A 13,631-nucleotide genomic window follows, 5' to 3' on the forward strand; every position below is an offset into this window, starting at 1 on the left:
TCTCTTCCTTTTTCCTCGTCTTTCCTTGTCGCTCTTTTAATTTTTTTTTTACATTTTCTTCTCTTTTATAAATGTTTCTTTACGTACGTGCTTGAATGGAGATGAGAAATAATGTATCCTTGTCTATTTAATCTGCAACCTCGATTTCCACATTCAAGATAAGTCACTCAAGTACTTAGCGAATACAGTCAGCACGCTGACTGAGAATTATAACGTGGATTTTTCCATTCTTTTTATAATCCAGCTTTAAATGATTATAACAATACTGATATAATCGAAACTTATTTATCTTATATACTTGTATTGGATATTTTTCAATTGTTTCATTCATTTTTTATTTATTTCAATCGTTGACATTATTTGAAATCCTTTTTTATAACAACTTTTTTATAACAACTTGTTTTCGCTAATATCGCATATGTTTTGCATTAATTATTATTTTTTTATCTACCTGCCTTTTTTTATTATTTCAATATTACCATCCGTGCCCTCAATCTGTATCCTTCAACTATACCTGTATCTATCTATTTTCTTTATCTCTCGTTTTCTTCTTTCTCTCCTCACGTACTTCCCCTTGAATTTCATTGCTACCAATCTACACGAACGTAAATCAGAACGAGTTTGCAAACCGACGATTCTATACATTAGATCTCACAATCGAATTGAAACACATCTTTTTTTTCTCTCTCTCTCACTTTCGATTCCTCGCCTCAGTCTTTTCAATGCGTATAGTAATCGTGGTTATTTTTAGGAGCAACTATCAACTCGCGATCTCGAGAAGCTCGATTGCTCCTACCTCGAAGCACACCTGCCTATCATAACACGTTAGCCCCGCGGATTAATGGATACGTGGGCATTTTTATGGTCATAAAATGCGAGGCGCATTACGCGCTACTTACTTTGTACCAATGCACCTACATGACATACATGGGTTCTGCCGATTATCCTTGTATCCCTTAACAAAGACTCGAGGCGCACACGATGCGTAATTCATCGTCGTGGTCGTCGAGAAACCGCATTTTCCCAGCAAAATGCTTCTCTCACACCTGTGCGTGTTATTTCGAAAGTAATCGGACACCGCCCATCTCATGCAATTTAGCAGCAAGAATTATTCATTACGTAGGAATAACTTGTTCAGGGTCTTAAGGGAAGAGACTTAAGAAACGCAATCTGATGTGTATCGATTTAATTAATATAAAGCCGACACAGGCATTTAACAAATCATTTATTTAAATCTTACATGCTGTTTGTTGTTTGAGAAAAACTCTAGAAGAATTTCATCAAGAAAAATCTCAGAGAATTAAAATTATAATAAAATATTTAATCATATTTTTGTAGTAGGAAAAGAGTAAAAAAGAGAGCAGAGAGAGAGAGAGAGAGAGAGAGAGAGAGAGAGAGAGAACATTAAATTATTTAAAAAGATATGTAGCCTGTTAAAAAAATTTATAATAACGAGATAAATATACATATATTTTTCATCGTTACTCTTGTCCTGTTAGTCCTGTTACCTAGTTTTTTGTTAACTCTGTAATACGAGCATAAAAGTGCATTGAGCCATTTAGTTTGCAATTACTTTTTTGAATAGGTATTACGCAATTATTAATTTCAAACAATGCGGACGTGTTTAATGAACCCAAAAGTCAATGCGATGCATTCGCTTGAAAACCGATTTTCTCGCATGGTTGCCCGATAGATGGAAACGTTTAGCTTTTTGACTATATATCTTGCAACTAGGATGAGCTGCTGCAGTATACCATTAAATAACCTCAAATAATCTCTATCTGATTTTGTACAAAATATATAATGTCATATTTATTTATCTAAAAATAATTAACAAACATTTCGAAATTAGGATTACAATATATTGTCCAATTAGGTAAATTCTAGTTGTGGTAAAATTGTCTTTAAATTCTGTAAAGAATTTGTGCAGCTGGAGATCAAATGATCTCTGATATAATATATACACGAAATAGACTTTTCGAATTTGTGCGGCGTCAGAAAATAAAATAAAGACGAGCAGCGATGCGAGTCTGCTGACGCACGCAGAAGGACTGAAAGTAAAGGAAAAGGGAAGAGGGGAAAGAAACCGAGACGAGAGAGAGAGAGAGAAAGAGAGAGGAGAGGAGAGGAAGAGAGGAATACAACCTCTAACCATAATCTAGCATTATGTCGAGTGGGGTCTCTCTACGCTTGGAAGAAGCGCTTCGAAACGAGTTTGTTCGTTTCGACGGATTATCCTGCTTGTGCGCGCTTCGGACCGCATACAAAGAACGCGAGCATATTTTCACGGTTAAAATTCACGGCCGGAATTCACGGGGCGACGTTACGGCAGCTTACCGGCGTGTATCCGTTTAATCTATTCTACGGTTGGTGGATGTTGATGCAAATGGCGGGAATGAAAAAATGATAGGGAGAATAGCCCGAAGAGTCGAGTTGGATTCCATCATCGAGCTGGACGCCCAAACGTTAATGAATTCCCGAACGGATGTATTCCTAAGCCTTCCATCAGCTGTTGATCCGCATCTGTTATTGCCAAATAGATGCCGTTCTTCTCTCTTTTTCATTTCTTAAAAGCTACAATTGTTTCGAATTTCATCCTCGTATCACTAAATGAATTTTTCATTCAATGCACTGACATTGCTCACATTTTTTTACTTAACGTCCGCACGTATAATTTTAACAATTTAAAACCTTCACGACACTCAATTAATTTCAGTCATTATATACACTTATTTTTATTTAGTGAAGGGACACCATATTAAGATATAATCTCCTCTTTTCATTCTGTTTGTTCATCCTGTCCTTTGCGATCTATTTCAATACGATTGTGAAATTATATTTATTATTAATTTTGCATGACCATTATATTGTTAATATTTGCGGATGTCAATGGAGAATGTAATTCCAAGACACGAAATTGATTTCTCATTCTAACCTGTGTGGGCTACCTCTCTTCCTCTCTCATTTTCTCGCTCGCTGTGGCTTCCTTAAACACAATCCAGTTCGGAATATCGCGTTCCTTCGGGCAATTTTCGAGTGATATTTGATAGCCGGGAAATCGTACAACCGTCCCTCGGCGATTTCACTCTGAACGCGAGTTTCTGCGAAATATTACGCTAGCGTCGGTTAAATAACGTGCGACGACGAACTTCGGACGAAGTTTAGCAATTTCTTTATGCAATTACGAAATCCCAATCCCAAGCTGTAACTCCATCGAACGTGTCGACTGTAGCGTAGATGATTCGCAACGTGAACGAGATTCACTTCGAGATCTAGGGCAATCATAAAACAATTTCGGACATGATTCGGATAAGATTAAAAATATATCGAATAGTTGCAATTTATATCAACTGCAGTTGATTCGGTAAGATAATGATAGATATCGATTTAAACATTTTAACACAAGCGAGTAATATTTAGACTTTATTTATATTTTACTGTACACGAAAAAAAAACCGGTTTTGCTAAAGTATCTAAAAATTTAGTTAGATACAGATTTAGGGGTAATTTTGTCTGAAATCATAAAATTAATTACGTATAAGACGCTCGATCTTGTCGCTAGAATGTTGAAACTTTTTGCCTATTATATTAGAGATTTCTACGTAATTATTTTGATGATTCGACAAAATTATTACATATGCAAGAAACGTAATCACTATCTTGAATGTACTTTGCCATTTTTGAAATGCAATTGAAATTCAAACTGGTTTTGAACACTACGGTCGTTTTCGAGTAAGGACGAACCAGGATCGAAAGAGTTTTTCGCGGAAAAAGCTAGCGTGGAAAACGGTTCCCTGGCGAGATCCATGTCCGGTTGTGCAGCCGTTGCATAAATATGAGGGAGGTACGGAGCACGCGGCGACATGAAAATGCGATGAAGGCCCCGCCGATGACAAGACAGGGGTGGTGAAAACGGGGTTGCGGGGGTGACGGTGAGATGTGACGCTGGGAAACGAGCTCGAATTTCTCATCCGCGAGGGGTAACTCTGCGAATTTCCGCCGCAGCGAGAATTGAGCTAAACGGCAGAATGATGTTAAAAGTCGGCTTTTGAAATTTAGACGTAGTTCCGAGTGTCACACTTTAATCCTTCCGCTTCTGCTAGTTACAAACGACAGTAACGTTCAAATATTCCTTTTAATTTTAACGAAGAAGTATAACTATTTCACTATTATTTGTCGCTGTTTCTCTCTATTCAAAAATTGATATACTTTATACAAATTTATATTGAAAGTTATGTCTCTTATTAAGCAAATTCTTAATAATAAATGTATGTAAGCTTGAAATATATAATAATCATCGTTAAATAACAAATACTTTAACACTTATCATTTATTTTTTAATTTAGTGTAATATATTCGATTTAATATCGAATATTATTTGGAATACGATTTTATATTTACTATACAATAGTACGTTTATATTTAACGCTAAATATATCCGATTATTAACCCTAAAGCATTCCGTGCCGTTTGTATAGCGTTTCAAATTGTGAATTTGAGCTCTTGATGATAGTAATCTAGCGAGTTTGGTCGGAGACGACGGAATAAGAAAAATGCGGAAACCGCAAAATAGAGCCGTGTGTCTGACAGTTTAAGAAATTGTACCGTATATAAAATCTCTTGGTCGTATAATGAGAACGTTTCTGTAAATATGCAGCGGCCGCTATCAATATGTAATGCCGCCTCCGCTTCTCTCGGCGACTGAAATACAAAATTAAAGGCAATACGTCTCCTACTCATAAATATCCGATATGACAGCTGTAGGAAAGATCGAAGCGAATAGGAAAGCAAGATTTAACGTCACGTTAAAAAAGTATATCTATGCTACATTTATAAATATATATTTTAAAACCTCGTAACCTTTTTATGCTGTAATATTATTTAATAAGCAATCGCTGTAATTTATGCATCTGAATTAACGTTCGGAAAAGCATATCTGAAATTTTTTTCTGTATTTTAAAATTTTAAATTTCAATATTTCGAGTTGTATCTTTTAAACTTCTTAAATAGCAATGGTTATCAAGTGAATTTTATCTTTGTGTATGTGTGAAAAATATTTGAAAAAGAAATAGATGATTAAATTTTTCATATATGCATCTCGTATTACTTTGAAAAAAAGATTTCAACTTTGCATAAACCGTGAAGAGAGTCAGACATTGCTTTTAGCGCGAGCCATTTCGAAGATCAATAGCGGAAGTTCTCCATTCTCAACCGGTTAAAAGAGCGAATGGCATTTTCCATTATGAGCCCGCCATTATACCAAAATGAGTTTATGAACACCATGAACTTACGTTTCAATAACAGTAACTTCTTAAATTATCAGCGCGTGCACGAAAATGCAGCGACGCTGCGGCATCGTTAAAACGAAAGGGGAGCTCGGGACGAGTTCCGGACGGAGAGAAACCCGTTTTCATCCCACCCGCCCTCCTCCACCCTCGCGCCCTTTGAAGACACTCGCATGGCGGCTCGAAAAAAATATCAGTTGAAGATCCTGGCGTTGTTAATCATTCATCTCATGGTCGTAAATTTGCATATTGTACAAATTTGACGCCGAATGAAACTCTACTGCAACAAAAAAAAAAAAAAAAATCCTGTTTAATTTTATTTTAATATAACTTACGTTATTTCGCGGCACTAACTTTTTACTTTATTTTTGAAGATTTATATTTTTAGAGATAATCGAAAGATATTTGTACCGTTTTATAGTGCATACATGTTCTTCAGAAAAATATGCAGAAATGATTATTCATCAGAGATTAACTTATTAAATTTTAAAATATCTTTCATGCGAATGTGCGCGCAGATCCATTTATGCTCTTTCTTTTGTTTTTTTTAATAGTCCATGTTATATTTCAAGATTTTTACGAATCAAATTTTTGTTTGATTCAAGCAGATTTCTTAAATTAACTTTTTTCGTTCAGATAAAGCATAACGGAATAAAAATGTGGTAAAAATCGCGAAGGATTAAAATATTAGTGCGGTGAAATTCGCAGATTACTTCGCTGCAGCTCACCTAACCGAGAGATATCATTTGCTCTCTCAAATATTTGGACATCCTTGCTGGATCTCGTCTTTTCGCTCGGCCACGTTCGACCTCGTCGCTTCTTTTTTCGGCGCGCATCCCATCCGGGGGATCGACGAGAAAAAAGGAGAGGCGTGTGGAATAAGGGGGAGGGTATGAACCTCTTGCACTTTATTCCGATTAAATAGTACGGTCCTGGCTGGGCGGTTGGTAATTACGTAAAGTGGTTGGTGGTCTCTAGTTACTTCGCGTTTTCCGGCGAACTCTACTTCCGCCGGTGCTGCGCCAACCCTCGTGATTTCCCGACGAGGAAAAACGAAATTTTAACCATCTACCATTATACCTCGGTTTTGCCATACTGTTGTCAACGATACATATCGATATGTCCTTTTTCATTTGAAAAATAACAAAATATCCGAGGAAATGTCTGTTACGATATTGGCACACTGATTTTTTATTATTGAAAAAAATGTTATTAATTATTTATTGGAGTATTCTACAATCTACACAATGTCAGCTTTTACTTCCAATTTAAAACGTATGAGTTTTAATAAACTGAAACATGAACAATTACAAAAAATAAGTGGTATATTCGTCGTATTGATTTTATACATTTCGGAAAAAAAATAGAAAATCACGTTAATTTTTATAAATACGTTATTGTCGCTATGGCAAGTAGTTTCTTAAACAGTGGGAACTTTAATAAATGCTAGAATGATACGAAAATATTTTCAAAGAAACAATTGTAGTGATATTAAAACAATTTAAGTCGAAAATTGTAATAAATCAATACACCTTAAATTACGATTACTATAATGTTTTTATTTGCATTGCAACATATTTCCTCGAATGTATTTTCTTAAATTGTCTAGTCAATGCTGCGACAATAACAATTAATGCTAACATTAGTGCTAAAATTGTTTTATTTCGGAACAATAGAAACTGCTTCTTGGAAATAATTGTTTGTATTGCATGAATTTTTTATTCCTTTATTATAATAGTCGTAAGAAAATGTGACTAAAAATATTTCTCCGATGAAAAAAATTCACTGCACTATTCGTCCCATGTGTGTCCGATAAAAGTGAAATGTATACACAATAAAGTCTAAATAAAATGAAAACCCGAGGACCGGCATAATAGAATCGTGGTGGGCAATATTCGCGAAATATTTAGCGGGCGGAATTCGCGGTGGGAAATGTGGATTGCGCAACGGCGAGTGGACGGAATAGGATTGGATGCATCGGGACGATTTTAAAGTGTGCAGGGGACGAATACGCGGGGCCGGTTCGATCCGGTCCCGATCGACGTAATATATATCTATCGTTGCGGTTTTGCGCGGGGTTGCGGTTTCGATTTGCGATCGGCAAATGGAATCACGCGTCCTCCCTTCCGACGGCGGCGTCGAGACTCGTGCATTATAATCGAGCGACCGATTCGCACTCGCGTGAATTCAAAGTCTCGTCTCTTTCGCTCGCTCGGACGATCTCGCGACGACGCCGACTTGTCGAGAACAAGAGCCGGCGTAAAAACTGCATCGCGGCAGGAAGTCGAGGTAATCAAATCAATTTCAACGCGAATTTGCCTGCTTCTTACCGGCCGCAATTCCTCGCGTTTAACAATGTTATTTCGCTTGCGAATTCGCACGGGAACGCTTCTCTCGCTTCTTGCGCGAGGAACGAACGGAAAACATGCAAATATACGGGCGAGAACACCAACCATTTTAATCGCGCTGGATTCCATCGATCTACAGCGGTTTATCGGTGATTTTCTCTATATTTTAGTACCTCGCTGTACTTTTTGCGACTCGTTGAAACATTGATCGGAATCAGCGGTTAGACGCTTTTTCAGGTCTTGCAGACTGAAATGTTATATATTTCAGTTAATTTTAATTAATTCAGTTTCACGTTGTAGCCTTTTTAAATTCTAGATTACTTGGTTAAAAATGACAGATGGCAAATCAATTTTAAAAAACGCTACTTGAATTAATGTACATGAGAATAGAAAATACAGTCGAACCTCCCACACACAGTAATCGAGTACATATGCTCGTGCATGCGCATTTGTTTACCACGAGAGAGTGGTTCTAAAACGTTCTAAAGTACGTTTCGTTTTCACAATAAAAGAAGGTCTGGTCAGATTTTAATATCATTATCGCGTGACCTAATAAGTATGCAACACGATTCTTCTCGTGCCTGTTTCTTGTCGCGCACACTGTCGAGGGATTGACATGTAAATCATGCTGAGCCTTTTTGCCGACCATCGTCGGACATCATTAAGTTCCCGCACCCCCGAGGGCGGCGGGGCACGTAGAGGCAATTGGACGACGAGCAATAAACGTCTTGGGCATACGGTGTAAATAATCATCGATACGACGACAGCCCATTCGTAATTAAGCGAGATGGTGATGTACTGAAAACAGTAAAACGTGGAAATTTATATCCTACAGCCAGACATAAAACTCGATGAAAAAGCCCAAAGACGGCGGTATCTCTGGGCATTGCCCATTTGAATTGATACCGTTGCAACACATGTCTGTATTTCGCCGCGAATATTAGAAATTTGCTAAAGATAAACGTTATAATTTGCAAATTTATTTTTATCATTCGACGCGTTTATTTTTACGATGTAATTCATTTTTATAATATTATCCGATACGTTCACTACCTGAAAATTAATATTTTGAATTTTACCGTGGAAGCGTCTGTTGTACATAGGACTTGACGTTGCATTTAATATTTGTATTTCTTATGTTCAACATTTTATATTTTCTTTTTCATAATTTCAATAATTTTTATAATTAAATTCATACATGCAGTCTAGATTGTAATTTATTGGAAAAAATGTCTCGACGTAATCTTAACTTATTTTCAATATTGTAATTTTTATATATAGCGGATCATAATAAATTGTTATTGAATCACAATGACTGCGTTCAGTAGAACTCAACAGTTGAACGAGGGCTCGGTGTTATTGGTATATTCTAGATCATTCAATTTAGACTTTTAGATCTAGAAGAATATATCAATACAACAGAGCGAGCACTCGGTCAACTGTTGAGTCTGTTGAACGTTATTACATAGTTATTACATAGAAAATAAATAAATAACAAACATCGATAAACTGGAGACTATCCCGCGTCAATCAATTTTCATGTTGATAACAATAATATTACTAGAGAGAGAGAGAGAGAGAGAGAGAGAGAGAGAGAGAGAGAGAGAGAGAGAGAGAGAGCAACGCAATCTTTAATACCGAGTACTGAAAGTTCTCTATTACGGCTGTATTATTGGATTTACCGCGATTTTTGTTATTTATATTCAGATACTCTCCTACTGCAGTGGGATTCCTTTTTTCTGTCTCTCCTCTTTTCTCGTTCCTCACTCAGTGCGTTTAATCGGCCCAGGCGAAAGCCCATTACATCGGATGGCTTTGTCACGCCGGTGGCACTCTGTCGGAGAATTAATAACCCCGCTATACTCACGACTTGTTCATACACCTCCCGCCCATGTGCCGCCACTCGAAACACTTCGGCCGAATTATTTGTTCGACACGATTCGATACGCGCGTTTCTCTGTCGTATCTTATCTCCGATCTAACGTCGCACCCTCGACGCACGAGATGCGGAGACGAAGAGAGGGAGAAAAAAAGCGGCAACTTGAAGGAGCAATACAGAACGCCGCCTCCGACACCTCCAGGCAATTGATCCTCTCCTTTTACCTTTTTTAGTCAAAGACCGTGACTTCTTTTAATTCCGTGTGTTGATGCGAGTATGTGAGTGAAATGAAGTATCTAACGTTTATCGGAGCAACGTAGATTAAGGGGATGCTGGAGTGACCTAATTATCGATTGATTGAATGGAATAAAAAATTCTTTTACAGGATTAAAGTAGACGCAAAATTAGGAAGTGGTGCAGTGGACTTTATATTAAAATGAAAAATTAAAAAAATGAAAAACTTACTTAATTTTTTAATAAACTCTACTTTAATCCTGTAAAAGAATTTTTTATTCCGTTCAATCAATTTAGAAATTTTTATACAACTGTAATATCGATAATTAGATCACTCCAGCATCCCCTTAATCGTTCTTTATTTTTACAAACGCAAGATGGTTGAGTTTCAGTTTATTCGCTTATTCAACGCCGAACGTATCTCAAATATTCTGACTCTTACGTACTGTGCGTTAAAAGTTTTTATAACGCGATTACGTCTCGAGTAATAATGCTTCATCTCATTATACTGATTAATTTTGTATTCTACGCGTACGCCCAATGATAAAATAACGAAAGAGAATCGCGAAAGGGTTGAAGAAGACATCTTGTCTATATTTTTCTCGCGAAAAGGATTACGGAGCGAATTGAAATGAAGAGATCAAAACGGGGGGAAGGCGAGAAACGGCGGAATCGGCTGCTCGATCTCCGGTCTGGCAGGATAATAAAAAACGACGATAGGAGGGTTGAAAGACGTACGCGAACGGGGGAGAGTCACGGGAGGAGCTATCCATTAAAGGCACTCGCGGCCACCGGCAACCGGCAACCCCCATTTTTCAAGATTTTGTTGAAAGGGATTTGCCGCCTTTTTCCTGTTTCGAGCGCTGCTGGAGAGATATCGGCAGTGCGCAATCAAGAGATTAAAATGAAGGCGTAATCACACGGAGAACTTTGTAGAACGATAATAGTTCGACGCGGAAGGAACGTTAGTTGCAGTACAGTAACAGCTGCAGTAAGTACAACTGCGGGCATTGCCAGCGTAGAAATAATACATCAGTTACATCTTTCCACGCTTCCTTACAAGTTTACCCGTAAATGCACACGCACGTGTATGTCGGCCTGTAGTTTGCCGCTCGGAGGAAAATAAGAGGATAAGAAGAACCGCGGACCCGGTAAATAATCCGCTTCCGATCGGTAAATGATTCGGGTATCACTCAACGCTGGTACTTTAATCCTTTCAATACGATTTTTATTCTATATAGAAAGTTAGAAAAGTTCGCGTGCTCAAAGATTTGTCATGTCATTTAAAATCTATTTAATTTGGAACAAGTCGCGTGATATATTGTACTATATGTTGCAAAAATACAGTGGAAATTGAGCATTTAAATGAAGCGCTGTGAAAATCCTTTTGACAATTAAAAACTTCAGCTTAAAGACTGTGCAAGCACCGAACATCTGCAATGAGATAATACCAGGTTTCATTCTGATCCCTCTTTGAATATTATCGGAAGACATTAGAGAAACGCACCCTTTGCTTGATAATAAATTCCCGCTCGGTCGGCGGAATTAATCGCGTTCGAGAGGTACGGGGCCTGCTGGATCAAGAGGTTTTCTTATTCGCGCGATACCGTCGATTCGCCTCGAGCGCATGGCTGTCGGTTCTGCCAAATTTAAGGGCTCCAGCGATCCGGCGCCAATGCACGTTTAAATTGATGGCTTCACGGTCCCTTGCATTTCGCGCTTAGGTACTTCGTGTCTTCCCTCTGCCGCTCGGCTCGGACGAGGAAACCTACCCTCCCGTTTCACGAGGGAGGCGCGATCTGGAGCTTTATCCTATTAATCAATGCGCATAAATTGTTTTAAGGGAATCGTTACCGCGCCATTCGGACATACCGTACGACGTTGTTGCCGGGGTTAATGTCGCGCGCAGAATGAGGGAGGAAAATCGAAGCGGCGAACCGGAATCATTAGATGTAACACGAAATATATAGACGGCGCCGAGCTGAGATTTATTGGCTTGGAAAGTGGGAATTCCGCAGCTGCATTCATTCGCCTATTCATTCTCGCCAAAACAGCTTGATCCGTAAGACTTTGTTTCGGACTTTGCTATCGGACGGAGCCACGACGCGATTTGCATCATGCTCGATTTAAGTGCAGTGTATCTCGATAAGATTAGACTTTTGTTATAGCGGTGCAAGCAGTATATCATACTTGTCAGGCACGAAATTGGATAACTTCAACTTTTTCTTTGTTACATTATTCACGAGATGTTCGAAATACAGTACAATTAGTTATATATAGTTACAAAAATGGAATGATTTGAATTATTCTAAATAATCTGGTAATTCAGATACAAGTTACGATACAAATTTTAATTTATGTGTCGTATTAAGGGAAATGTATCTTCGCAACAAATATTTTTTTAATTATTCCACACAAGCGAAATGGGATTGGAAACGATCGTTTGTTAGAAGCAACCGGTTGATAACGAAAATGGATTCAGTAACCAATATATAAACCTGAGAAATGAGCTCGCGATTATTTGCGGTTGAACGATTTCGTGTTTATTTCTGATAAATAATTTCGGCGCGTTGTAGTGGAAAGGCAGCGGTGAACCTTTCATCATAGAATTCGCTCGCGATGCGAGAGAGAGAGAGAGAGAGAGAGAGAGAGAGAGAGAGAGCTCATTACACACCGGGCGATTTAATTCGGAGTTGAAACGCCGGATTATGAGCTGGTCCGCTGGTATTAATATCAAACGATTATCTCGCTCGATTATTGTTATCGTCGTACGATTAGCGGGTGGATTTATGCGCGGGCGTCCGCTCATACAAGTTAATAATACCAGTTATTCCGCTCTAATATAGCAAATATTTATTATATTATCAGAACAGTTCTATGGTGAAATAATTTTAAGCCGTCAAATTCAACAAAATGGCCTAAAGTTTATTCCCAACCTTTTAATTCCTCATCTCTATGTAGCTTTGTTTAAAGATTAAAAGCCAGAATAAACTTGATTCAAGTAGGAATAACTAACAATAAGTTTAAAAGTATATCACACAGATTAGAAGGACTGTTATATATAGAATACAAAAACGTTATTAAATTAGTAAAGTTTTAAATATCAATGGAGAATATTCTCTTTGAGCGACCGAAACTTTAAGTCGGAAATGCGAAGAAAAATAGCGACGGTTGGTTGGATTCAATCACGGCGATCGATTAAAACCATTCTCCCACGCAATCGCCTTAGTTAAACTCCTTCGAAAGAAAATCCGTCTTTGCTTTAAAGCTTTTCTTTTGTTCTCTCTCTCTCTCTCTCTCTCTCTCTCTCTCTCTTTCTGTTTTTATGTAGCCATCATCTTTATTTCTTCTTTTTTCTTCTCGCGCATTATTATCGTCTCTGAGTCAAATGTGAAGGTGTGACAAAATAAGAGCAGAGATAAGAAAAGAGAAAGGTGAGCAGAAGGTAAATAAAGAGAAAATAATTCGAAGACGACGTCCTTCTAAGTCGACATTTCTACGAGAAGCGTGAGAAGGACAAACGGAGGTAGCTCGGAGGTAGCTTAACTCGCGTTATTCTCGTTGTCATCGGAGCAAACGACTACTTGCGTCACTAGAGGCGCCTCCTTTCTTCATCTCCTTTCCTATTTTCATCTCCTTTCAACCTATAGTCACTGCAGGCGACTTTCGGTGATTGTGGAAATCTTATAGGACCAGATTGAGATACAACCGGCATAAACGGACGGACTTGTCATCGCCACTAGAGCTTGCATTGTTTTCTGTATTTCACTCTTTCCCCTTCTTTTGTGAATTTCTAGTCGAAAATCAACCTGGTTCACGTATTCATACGAATATATTTTAATTTAATGTCTTACTTTCATATTTAATCTTTAATTCAATTTTTAA

General features: G+C 37.9%; 1 protein-coding gene across 7 annotated transcripts in view; it reads left to right on the forward strand.

Annotated features, from left to right (window-relative positions):
* LOC108752150 (latrophilin Cirl-like) overlaps nt 1-13,631 on the forward strand; it is a 399,284-nt gene that overhangs the window by 96,548 nt on the left and 289,105 nt on the right. The gene's annotated exons all lie outside the window — the stretch shown is intronic.

The sequence above is a fragment of the Trachymyrmex septentrionalis genome, unplaced genomic scaffold, assembly GCF_001594115.1.
Source record: "Trachymyrmex septentrionalis isolate Tsep2-gDNA-1 unplaced genomic scaffold, Tsep1.0 scaffold56, whole genome shotgun sequence".
NCBI lineage: Eukaryota > Metazoa > Arthropoda > Insecta > Hymenoptera > Formicidae > Trachymyrmex > Trachymyrmex septentrionalis.